General features: G+C 46.9%; 1 long non-coding RNA gene across 1 annotated transcript; it reads left to right on the top strand.

Moving 5' to 3' along the window:
• The first annotated feature begins 211 nt into the window (after positions 1–211).
• LOC139257624 (uncharacterized) lies at positions 212–11,462 on the top strand. Its single transcript, XR_011592313.1, has 3 exons — positions 212–280; positions 4,140–4,226; positions 11,360–11,462. It is a non-coding gene; the product is annotated as an uncharacterized lncRNA (long non-coding RNA).
• The last annotated feature ends 1,385 nt before the right edge of the window (positions 11,463–12,847 follow it).

The following is a 12,847-nucleotide window of genomic DNA, read 5'->3' as shown; positions in this document are numbered from 1 at the left end:
GGACAGGGTTATTGGAGCAGCAGAAACAAAGTCTCAGTGCCAGAATGAACATGGTTCAGTGCCCAATGGGAGGCCAGTAAATCCTGTCCCAGTCACTTAAGTTGTCTTGGGTATTTACCCAGCATTCCCCGCGATGGAGAATGTGCCGACCCCAGATTTTAGGGGACCAGTGCGCACGCGCGGGAACTGGCTGTATTTGGAGCATGCGCGGTGCGTGTAATGGCGGAGCGGCTGTGGTGAAATGTGCTCCGTGAAACAGCTCACTTTCAGCGGGGCGGAGGTGAGTAATGGACCAGCGGGGAGTCGGGGAGGCTTCATAAACACCTGGTGCCTTCCGGAAGCCCGGAATAATAACCGGAATATCGGCGGCTGCAGCCTCGAGGCTTTCTCCCGGTCACAGGCCGCATAACGGCGACCATCTTTGTACAGGAAGGCAGGGTCAGTCCTCCGCCATCTTTGTCAGTTAGCAGCAAAGCGCATGCGCGGCCATCTTGGTAAAGTAACAGCTGAGTTATATTCTGACACCTCGGATTTCTCACCATCTCCTAAAGGCGCTGCTCAGTGCTAAGCTTCTGGTTACATCCCAGACAATTGTAACAGGAAAGCCCCAGAGCTGTTCATTCCCAGGGTTAGAGACCCCATGTACAGTCCCAGGGTTAGAGAACCAATGTACAGTCCCAGGGTAGAGTCCCCATGTACAGTCCCAGGGTTAGAGTCCCCTGCTACAGTCCCAAGGTTAGAGTTCCCATGTACAGTCCCAGGGTTAGAGTCCCCATGTACAGTCCCAGGGTTAGAGTCCCCATATACACTCCCAGGGTTAGAGTCCCCATGTACAGTCCCAGTGTTAGAGTCCCCATGTACAGTCCCAGGGTTAGAGACCCCATGTACAGTCCCAGGGTTAGAGTCCCCATGTACAGTCCCAGGGTTAGAGTCCCCATGTACAGTCCCAGGGTTAGAGTCCCCATATACACTCCCAGGGTTAGAGTCCCCATGTACAGTCCCAGTGTTAGAGTCCCCATGTACAGTCCCAGTGTTAGAGTCCCCATGTACAGTCCCAGGGTTAAAGTCCCCATGTACAGTCCCAGGGTTAGAGTCCCCATGTACAGTCCCAGGGTTAGAGTCCCCATGTACAGTCCCAGGGTTAGAGTCCCCATATACACTCCCAGGGTTAGAGTCCCCATGTACAGTCCCAGTGTTAGAGTCCCCATGTACAGTCCCAGGGTTAAAGTCCCCACGTACAGTCCCAGGGTTAGAGTCCCCATGTACAGTCCCAGGGTTAGAGTCCCCAGGTACACTCCCAGGGTTAGAGTCCCCATGTACAGTCCCAGTGTTAGAGTCCCCAGGTACAGTCCCAGGGTTAGAGTCCCCATGTTCAGTCCCAGTGTTAGAGTCCCATGTACAGTCCCAGGGTTAGAGTCCCCATGTACAGTCCCAGGGTTAGAGTCCCCATGTACAGTCCCAGGGTTAGAGTCCCCAGGTACAGTCCCAGGGTTAGAGTCCCCATGTACAGTCCCAGGGTTAGAGTCCCCACGTACAGTCCCAGGTTTAGAGTCCCCACGCACAGTCCCAGGGTTAGAGTCCCCATGTACAGTCCCAGGGTTAGAGTCCCCATGTACAGTCCCAGGGTTAGAGTCCCCATATACAGTCACAGGGTTATTATCTCATAAGAACATAATAATCTAAGAAATAGGAGCAGGAGTGGATCATTTGGCCCCTGGATCCTGCTCTGCCATTCAATAAGATGATGGCTGATCTATTCATGTACTCACCTCCACTTCCCTGCCCGCTCCCCATCACCCTTTAATCCCTTATTGCTCAAAAATCTGTCTATCTCTGCCTTAAATACATTCAATGACCCAGCCTCCACAGCTCTCGGGCAGAGAATTCCACAGATTTACAACCCTCTGAGCGAATAAATTTCTACTCATCTCAGTTTTAAATGGGTGGCCCCTTATTCTGAGACTATGCACACTAGTTTTAGTTTACCCTGAGTGGAAATATCCTCTCTGGATCCACCTTGTCCAGTCCCCTCGTTATATGTTTCAATAAGATCACCTCTCATTCTTTTGAACTCCAATGTGTATCGGACCAACCTAATCAACCTATCCTCATAAGACAATCTCCTCATCGCCAGAATTAACCTCTGAAGACCCTCCAATGCAAGTATATCCTTCCTTAAATACAGAGACCAAACTGCATGCAGTATTCTGGGTGTGGTCTCACCAATACCCTGTACAGTTGTAGCAGGACTTATCTGCTTTATCCCCCTTGCAATAAAGGCCAATGTTCCATTTGCCTTCCTGATTACTTGCTGTACTTGCACATTAACTTTTTGTGTTTTATGCACAAACATCCTCAGGTCTCTCTGTCCTGTAGCACTTTGCAATTTTTCTCCATTTAAATTATAATTTGCTTTTCTATTATTTCTGCCAAAGTGGATAACCTCACATTTTCCCATATTATACTACATCTGACAAATTTTTGCCCACTCATTTCGCCTGTCTATATCCCTTTGCAGATTTTTTGTGTTCTCGATTTGCTTTCCCCCCCATCTTTGTATCATCGGCAAACTTGGCTCTATTACACTCGGTGCCTTCTTCCAAGTCATTAATATAGATTGTAAATAGTTGAGGAACCAGCACCGATACCTGCGGTACCCCACTAGTCACCATTTGCCAACCGGAAAAAGACCCATTTATCCTGACTCTCTGTTTTCTGTTAGTTAACCAATCCTCTCTCCATGCTAATATACTGCCCCCAACACTATGAGGTTTATCTTGTGCAGTAACCTCTTATGTGGTACCTTATCAAATGCCTTCTGGAAATCCAAATACACCACATCCACTGGTTCCCCCTTATCTATTCTGCTTCTTACATCATCAAAGGACTCCAGCAAATTTGTCAAACATGATTTCCCTTTCATAAAGCGATACTGACTCTGCTGGATTGAATCATGCTTTTCCAAATGTCCCGCGACTGCTTCCTTAATAATGGTCTCCAGCATTTTCCCAATGACAGATGTTAGGCCAACTGGTCTATAGTTTCCTGCTTTTTGTCTGCCTCCTTTTTTAAATAGAGGCATTACATTTTTGGTTTCCAATCTGTTGGGACCACCCCAGAATCCATGGAATTTTGGTAGATTACAACTAATGTGTCCACCATCTTTGCAGCCACTTCTCTTAAGACCTTACGATGTAAGCCATCAGGGCAAGGTGACTTGTATGCCTTTAGTCCCATTATTTTATCGAGTTCTACTTCATAATGAATAGTGATTGTATTAAGTTCCTGCCTCATGAAAGCCCCTTGATTATCCACTTCGGTATTACTCTCAGTGACCGAGTATTTTACTCTAATTAAACTGATCTCAGATTGTTTCTGTTAGATATTAACTCCTGCACGGTCCCAGCAAACACTCCCACTCCCTCACCCCTCCGATGTTGCTGCAGGATAGCTTTGTGAAGATGGGCTCATGGAGAGAAACACCCTGCACAGAATGATCTCAAATTGAGCATCTCCAAGGGACAAAGCTCCCAGCTTTAATCATTCTCTGTCCTTTCCCCCCAAGCCCAGTTCCTTTGCTCAGATTCTGATAAAAGTAAATTGGGAAAAGTGCACTTTGATTTTAACAGGCTGAATTATTGCAGAGAGCTGCGCATGCACGGTTCAGCCCCACCCCCTGTGTCAATTCCCAGTGAGCAGAAGAGCACATGCACCTTCCCCTCCCCCAGCACTGCCTGCAATCACCATTCACTCAGTGAGCAGAAGAAGATGGTTTAAAACAGCCAGGAATGGTGACACAGTAGCCCCGGGGGAAGGCAGCGAGCAGCAGCCTCCTTACAGCAGCACAGCACTTTGGGAGCGTGTCCGCAGATGGGCTCAGAGATCAGCATTGAGTCCGGGGGAAACAGCCTGACAGTGAGGATGTGGGGAGTCTCACAAAGTCATCTATTGCAGGCAACAGGAGAGGAGTGTGGGAGAAGATATTTTAAAGACGGGTTATATTGTTTCGGTGAGCTGAGTTCTCCAAAACCGTGTTGCTGGTGATTGAGAGCTACATTGTTGCTCCCTCAGGTACATCATATTCTCTCCTGCATCCATATCTTAGAACTAATAATGTTCTCGTATTATTATTCTCACAGCAAAATTATTCAACCAGCCAGAACAAATGTGATCTTTCCTCCACCCAGAACACAAGGAACAGTGCAGGCAGCTCCTTCTCACACACAGTAAGTAGATTATCACTCACAGAGCGCAGACACACAGAACTGGCCTCAAGTCTATTGTCACAGACAGCAGAAGCTGTCAGTCCCACAGTGATCCGAAGTGACAGAGTTACATTGTGAATCTTACAGCCACATGGAGCAGTAGAATCACATGCTGTTTCACCATTGAAACAGATCACACTGACAGGTACATTAAACACCCACACTCACTTGCCAGAAACTGGCAGGTAGAGAATAAAAGACAATCATCTATCAGAAAAAATGTCAAACAGATAGTATAAACCACATTAGCATATCAGAAGCTGATGGGTACAGAGCAAAAGCCATATTCATGTTTCAGAATCTGACAGATTCAGTATTTAAACCCCCCGAACATACCAGAAGATGACAGGTGCAGAATAAACCCCACATTCCCGTACCACAGACTGACAGATACAGTATACAACACACACCCACATATATGAAAGTGGCAGTAACAGAATAAAATCCCCACTTGCATACCAGAGAGTGACAGGTAAAGTGTAAATCCCATGAGCACATATCGAAAAACTGAAAGGCAGTCAGTAAAGTTTTTACTTGCATCGCAGAAACTGATAGGGGCAGAATAAAACCCACACACACATATCTGAACAATGACAGGTAGAAGGCAAAATCTTCACACACATATCAGAGAAATACAGGTTAAAAGTTCAATTGATTCTCATGTTCACATACCAGAGACAAGCAGATACAGAGTAAATTCCACACTCACATAGCAGCAACTGACAGGTACAGTCTAAAACATACAATCAAGAAGCAGGAACAAATAGGTACAGTCTAACATAGCAGAAACTGAGAAGCACAGATTAAACCTGAACACACAACAAAACTCGACAGTTACAGAAAAATACACACATTTGCATATGAGAGACTGAGAAATACAGTATAAAACCCACACTCACACATCAGAGGCTGACTTATTACAATCCATATTCCCATAACATAAATTGACATACAGTGACATGCACAGACTCACAAACCAGTAATTGACAGGTACAAGGTAAAGAGCTCTCTTTCATTCCAGAAACTGACAGGTACAAAGGAAAGCCCACTCGCAATTAAACAGAAACTGGCAGTTATAGAGTAAGGCCCACAATCACATATCAGAACTTGACGGGTACAGAATAAAACCTAGACTCCCATAACAGAAATGGAGATACAGAGAAAGGCCCACACTCACATCGCAGACACAGATAGAAACAGAGTGAAACTCAGACTCATTTACCAGAGACCGACAGATTCAGCATAAACACTCACCTCCATAACACAAATTGACAGTTAGAAAGTAAAACCAATACTATAAGAGATTGGGGGTTCACAGTAGAACAATACTAACATACTGGAGAATGACGGGTATGCAGTAGAGCTCACATTCACATCACAGAGATGGACAGATACAGCACAAAATACACACTCACTCACCAAGAATGGAAAGATACATTGAAACATTGAAAATAGGTGCAGGAGTAGGCCATTCGGCCCTTCTAGCCTGCACCACCATTCTATATGATCATGGCTCATCATGCAACTTCAGTACCCCACTCCCGCTTTCTCTCCATACCCCCTGAGCCCCTTAACCGTAAGGGCCACATCTAACTCCCTCTTGAATAAATCCAACAAACAGTACTCCACAACTTTCTGTGGTAGAGAACTTCACAGGTTTACCACTCTGGGTGAAAAAGTTTCTCCTCATTTCAGTCCGATAAGGCTTACCCCTTATCCTTAGACTGTGACCCCTGATTCTGGACTTCCCCAACATCAGTAACATTCTTCCTGCCTCTAACCTGTCCAGTTCCATCATAATTTTATATGTTGCTATGAGATCCCCTCTCATTCTTCTAAATTCCAGTGAGTGTAAGCCTAGCCGATCCAGTCTTTCTTCATATGTCAGTACTGCCATCCCGGGAATTAGTCTGGTGAACCTTCGCTGCAGTCCCTCAATAGCAAGCACGTTCTTCCTCAGATTAAGAGACCAAAACTGCACACAATACTCAAGGTGTGGTCTCAGCAAGGCCCTGTACAATTGCAGTAAGACTTCCCTGCTCGTATACTCAAATCGCCTTGCTATGAAGGCCAGCATGCCAGTTGCTTTCTTTACTGCCTGCTGGACCTGCATGTCTACCTTCAGTGACTGATGTACCATGACACCCAGGTCTCTTTGCACCTCCCATTTTACTAATCTGTCACCATTCAGATAATCTGCCTTCCTGTTTTTGCACCCAAAGTGAATAACCTCACATTTATCCACATTATACTGCATCTGCCATGCAATTGCCCATTCACCTAACCTGTCCAAGTCACCCTGCAGCCTTTTAGCATCCTACTCACAGCTCACACTGCCACCCAGCTTAGTATCATCTGCAAATTTGTAGATATTACGTTAAATTCCCTCATCTAAATAATTAATGGATGTTGTAAATTACTGAGATCCCAGCACTGAACCTTACGGCACCCCACTAGTCAATGCCTGCCATTCTGAAAAGGACACGTTTATACCCACTCTTTGCTTCCTGTCTGCCAAGCAGTTCTCCCTCCACACCAATACTATGTACCTTAATTTTGCACACTAATCTCTTGTGTGGGACGTTGTCAAAAGCCTTTTTTAATTCCAAATGCATCACATCCACTGGTTCTCCCTTATCCACTCTACTAGTTACATCCACAAAAAACTCAAGAAGATTTGTCAAGCATGATTTCCCTTTCATAAATCCATGCTGACTTGGACCGATCCTGTCACTGCTTTCCAAATGCTATGCTATTACATCTTTAATAATTGATTCCAGCATTTTCCCCACCACCGATGTCAGGCTAACCGGTCTATAATTCCCTGTTTTCTCTCTCCCTCATTTTTTAAAAAGTGGGTTTACATTAGCTACCCTCCAATCCATAGGTACTGATCCAGAATCTATAGAATGTTGGAAAATGACCACCAATGCATCTACTATTTCTAGGGCCACTTCTTTAATTACTCTGGGACGCAGACTATCAGACCCTGAGGATTTATCGGCCTTCAGTCCCATCAGTTTCCCTGCAACCATTTCCTGACTAATAAGGATTTCCCTCAGTTCATCTTTCCCCTTAGACCCTCGGTCCCCTAGTATTTTCGGGAGGTTATTCGTGTCTTCCTTAGTGAAGACAGAACCAAAGCATTTGTTCAATTGGTCTGCCATTTACTTGTTCCCCATTATAAATTCACCTGATTCTGACTGCAAGGGGCCGACATTAGATTTCACTAATCTTTTTCTCTTCACATATCTATAGAAGCTTTTGCAGTCAGTTTTTTATGTTCCCTGCAAGCTTACTCTCATGTTCTATTTTCCCCCTCCTTATTACACCCTTAGTCCTCCTCTGCTGAATTCTAAATTGCTCCCAGTCCTCAGGTTTGCTGCTTTTTCAGGCCAATTTATGTGCCACTGTCCCTAATTTCCTTGGTTAGCCACGGTTGAGCCACCTTTCATGTTTTATTTTTACGCCAGACAGGGATGTATAATAGTTTTAATTCATCCATGTGATCTTTAAATGTCTGCCATTGCCTATCCACCATCAACCCTTTAAGTATTATTCGCCTGTTTATCCCAGCCAAATCACGTCTCATACCATCGAAGTTTCCTTCAAGTTCAGGACCCTAGTCTCTGAGTTAACTGTGTCGCTCTCCATCTTAATGAAGAATTCTACCATATTATGGTCACTCTTCCCTATGGGGCCACGCACGACTAATTGCTAATTAATCCTCTCTCGTTACACAAGACCCAGTCTAGGATGGCCGGCTCTCTAGTTGGTTCCTCGACATATTGGTCTAGAAAACCATCCCTTATACACTCCAGGAAATCCTCCTCTACAATATTGCTACCGGTTTGGTTCGCCCAATCAATATGTAGGTAAAAGTCACCTATGGTAACTGCTGTACCCTTATTGCACGCCTCCCTAATTTCCTTTTTGATGCCATCCCCAACCTCCCTACTACTGTTAGTTGGGTTTGTTTACAGACCACCAAACGTTTTCTGCCCTTTGTTGTTTCGCAGCTCGACCCATACAGATTCCACATTATCCCAGCCAATGTCCTTCCTTACTATTGCATTAACCTCCTCTTTTACCATTAACTCTACCCCACCTCCTTTTCTTTCTTCAATATTGAATACCCCTGCATATTATGTTCCCAGCCTTGGTTACCCTGGAGCCATGTCTCTGTAATCCCAATTACATCATATCCATTAACAGCTATATGTGCAGTTAATTTGTCCACCTTATTACCAATGATCCTCACTTTGAGACTCAGAGTCTTCAGGCTTTTTTTTTAACACTCTTTATCCTTTTAGAATTATGTTGTAATGTGGCCCTTTTTGATACAGAATGAAACCCACAGGCAATTACCAGAAATTGACAGGAACAGGATAAAATCCACGCTCTCGTATCAGAAACTAACATACAGAGTAAAATCCTCATCCACATACCAGAGATGGACAGATATGAGTAAAATCCACAATCCCATACGAGACTACATTAGAAAATAAGAACATAAAAAATAGGAGCAAGAGCAGGCCATACGGCCCCTCGAGCCTGCTCCACCATTTAATACGAGCATGGCTGATCCGATCATGGACTCGGGTCCACTTTCCTGCCCACTCCCCATAACCCCTTATTCCCTTATCGGTTAAGACACTGTCTATCTCTGTCTTAAATATATTCAATGTCCCAGATTCCACAGCTCTCTGAGGCAGCGAATTCCACAGATTTACCACCCTCAGAGAAGAAATTCCTCCTCATCTCAGTTTTAAATGGAGGGCCCCTTATTCTAAGATTATGGCCCCTATTTCTAGTCTCCCCGATCAGTGAAAACATCCTCTCTGCTACCACCTTGTCAAACCCCCTAATTATCTTATACGTTTCGATAAATCACCTCTCATTCGTTCTTCTGAATTCAATGAGTAGAGGCCCAACCTCCTCAACCTTTTCTCATAAGTCAACCCCCTCATCTCCGGAAACAACTCAGTGGACTTTCTCTCAACTTCCTGCAAAGCAAGTGTATCCTTTCATAAATATGGAAACCAAAACTGCATGCAGTATTCCAGGTGTGGCCTCACCAATACCCTGTGTAACTGTAGCAAGACTTCCCTGCTTTTATACTCCAGCCCCTTTGCAATAAAGGCCAAGATTGCATTGGCCTTCCTGATCACTTGCTGCACCTGCATACTAACCTTTTGTGTTTCATGCACAATTACCCCCAGGTTCCGCTGTACTGCGGCACTTTACAATCTCTCTCCATTTAAATAATAACTTGCTCTTCGATTTTTTTCTGCCATAATGCATGACCTCACACTTTCCAACATTATACTCCATCTGCCAAATTTTTGCCCACTCACTTAGCCTGTCTATGTCCTTTTACAGATTATTTGTGTCCTCCTCACACGTTGCTTTTCCTCCCATCTTCATATCGTCAGCAAACTTGGCTACGTTAAAGTTGGTCCCTTCTTCCAAGTCGTTAATATAGATTGTTAATAGCTGGGGTCACAGCACTGATCCCTGCGGCACCCCACTAGTCACTGATTGCCAACCCAAGAATGAACCATTTACCCCAACTCTCTGTTTTCTGTTAGTTAGCCAATCCTCTATCCATGCTAATATATTACCCCCAGCCCCGTGAACTTTTATCTTGTGCAGTAACCTTTTATGTGGCATATTGTCAAATGTCTTCTGGGAATCCAAATACAAAAGACCCAATTTATCCACCCTGTTCATTACATGCTCAAAGAATTCCAGCAAATTTGTCAAACTTAACTTCCCCTTCATAAATCCATGCTGACTCTGCCTGACCGAATTATGCTTTTCCAAATGTCGTGCTATTGATTCTTTAAAAATGAACTCTTCAACATTTTCCCAACCACAGATGTTAGGCTAACTGGTCTATAGTTTCCTGCTTTTTGTCTGCCTCCTTTTTAACCGAGTGCGGCTCTCAGTCCCCGGGCAACACCGAGTGCGGCTCCCGGGCCCCGGGCAACACTGAGTGCGGCTCTCGGGCCCCGGGCAGCACCGAGTGCGGCTCTCAGTCACCGGGCAACACCGAGTGCGGCTCCCGGGCCCCGGGCAACACTGAGTGCGGCTCTCAGTCCCCGGGCAGCACCGAGTGCGGCTCTCAGTCACCGGGCAACACCGAATGCGGCTCCCGGGCCCCGGGCAACACCGAATGCGGCTCTCAGTACACGGGCAACACCGAGTGTGGCTCTCATTCCCCGGGCAACACCGAGTGCGGCTCTCAGTCCCCGGACAACACCGAGTGTGGCTCTCAGTCCCCGGGCAACACCGAGTGTGGCTCTCAGTCCCCGGACAACACCGAGTGTGGCTCTCAGTCCCCGGGCAACACCGAGTGCGGCTCCCGGGCCCCGGGCAACACCGAGTGTGGCTCTCATTCCCCGGGCAACACCGAGTGTGGCTCTCAGTCCCCGGACAACACCGAGTGTGGCTCTCAGTCCCCGGGCAACACCGAGTGTGGCTCTCAGTCCCCGGACAACACCGAGTGTGGCTCTCAGTCCCCGGGCAACACCGAGTGAGGCTCTCGGTCACCGGACAACACCGAGTGCGGCTCTCGGTCCCCGGGCAATGCCAAGCGCGGCTCTCGGGCCCCGAGTCAGAGCCACCGGGCCCGGCCCCAGCAACCCCTGGGGGCAGCACCTCCCCCACACCAGGCAAACAACAACTTACATTTATACAGCAGGCCCAGCAATTCCCAGCCGCTCTGTATCAGGGTGGGCGCTGGATGTGGAAGTCACTCACTGGCCTCCTGTGTGGGTCTGTTTGTTACATCAGTTTGAGCTGGATTGAGATGGGGGAGAAGCTTCTGGGTATCACCCCCAGTAATTCTGGGCCCAGTGGGAACAACAATTTCCCATGTGGGCCTGTCGAGGGAGTGTGTTCCCTTCCCTGAAGGACAGTACTGACCCAGATGTGTTTTTATGACAATCCGGCAGCTTTCATGGTCACTTTTTTCTAGTGCCGGCCCCACAAATGACCAGACTCATTAAGCTCAATTTCACAACCTGCCTTTGTGTTTTTGTGGGTTCTCTCTCACACTCACTTTTTCCTGTTTAAAATTCACTTTACAGGGTGTTAAAAGGGAAGGATTTGTAGACTGGAAGCTCAAACCAAACATCACCTCAAGATCTGACTGTCACTCAATACATCGGGACTGGAATATCATCAGCTTTTGACCATGGAAGCAGAAGGCACCGTTCACAGTGGGGAAAAACGGTACACGTGCTCTGTGTGTGGACAAGGCTTCAGTCGATCGTCCAACCTGGAGAGACACAAGTGCAGTCACACTGGGGAGAAACCGTGTAAATGTGGGGATTGTGGGAAACGTTTCAACTGCCCGTCCCAGCTGGAAACACATCGACGAGTTCACACTGGGGAGAGGCCGTTCACCTGCTCCGACTGTGGGAAGGGATTCATTCAGTCATCCGACCTGCTGATACACCATCGAGTTCACACTGGGGAGAGACCGTTCACCTGCTCCGACTGTGGGAAGAGATTCGCTACATCATCCCACCTGCTGAAACACCAGCGAGTTCACACTGGGGAGAGGCCATTCACCTGCTCCGACTGTGGGAAGGGATTCATTCAGTTATCCCACCTACTGATACACCAGCGAGTTCACACTGGGGAGAGGCCGTTCACCTGCTCCGACTGTGGGAAGGAATTCACTTCATCATCCAGCCTGCTGATACACCAGCGAGTTCACACTGGGGAGAGGCCGTTCACCTGCTCCGAGTGTGGGAAGGGATTCGCTGTATCATCCAGCCTGCTGATACACCAGGGAGTTCACACTGGGGAGAGGCCATTCACCTGCTCCGAGTGTGGGAAGAGATTCACTGCATCATCCAGCCTGCTGATACACCAGCGACTTCACACTGGGGAGAGGCCGTTCACCTGCTCTGACTGTGGGAAGGGATTCACTGCATCATCCCACCTGCTGAAACACCAGCGAGTTCACACTGGGGAGAGACCTTTTAAATGTTCTGAGTGTGGGAAGGGATTTACTCGGTCATCCCACCTGCTGACACACCAGCGAGTTCACACTGGGGAGAGGCCGTTCACCTGTTCTGAGTGTGGGAAGGGATTCTCTCTGTCAGGCAACCTGCTGAGACACCAGCGAGTTCACAAGTGACTGCAGGGGTTGGATTCTGTTGTTATTGCTGCTGGTAATCACATCCTGGACTAAATTGTGTTAATTCTGATAGTTGGGGTTTATAAATCCTGTAACGCTGATGTTAATAACTCCTGTAACTGGATTGGAGTTTAATATTTGGGATATAGACACACAAATTAGTGTTGCTTTCAACACATTGCTGTGGATTTTTGTCTTTACCACCTGAGTGTTTCGCATCACCTGATTGGAGCTGAGAAAGGACATTCTGTGGGGGAACAGAACTTCAGCCTGGACACAGTCCTTCAGGGCCACACAGAGATCACCTCATTCTTTTGAACTCCAATGTGTCTAGGTCCAACCTAATCAACCTATCGTCATAAGTCAACCCCCTCATCTCTGGAATCAACTCTGGAATCTGCAGCAGACATGAGCAAGGACTTGAGGC

The sequence above is a fragment of the Pristiophorus japonicus genome, unplaced genomic scaffold (genome assembly GCF_044704955.1).
Source record: "Pristiophorus japonicus isolate sPriJap1 unplaced genomic scaffold, sPriJap1.hap1 HAP1_SCAFFOLD_89, whole genome shotgun sequence".
NCBI classification, from domain to species: Eukaryota; Metazoa; Chordata; class Chondrichthyes; family Pristiophoridae; genus Pristiophorus; species Pristiophorus japonicus.
Note: the sequence above shows the minus strand (reverse complement) of the source record. Positions and strands in the feature narration are given on the sequence as shown.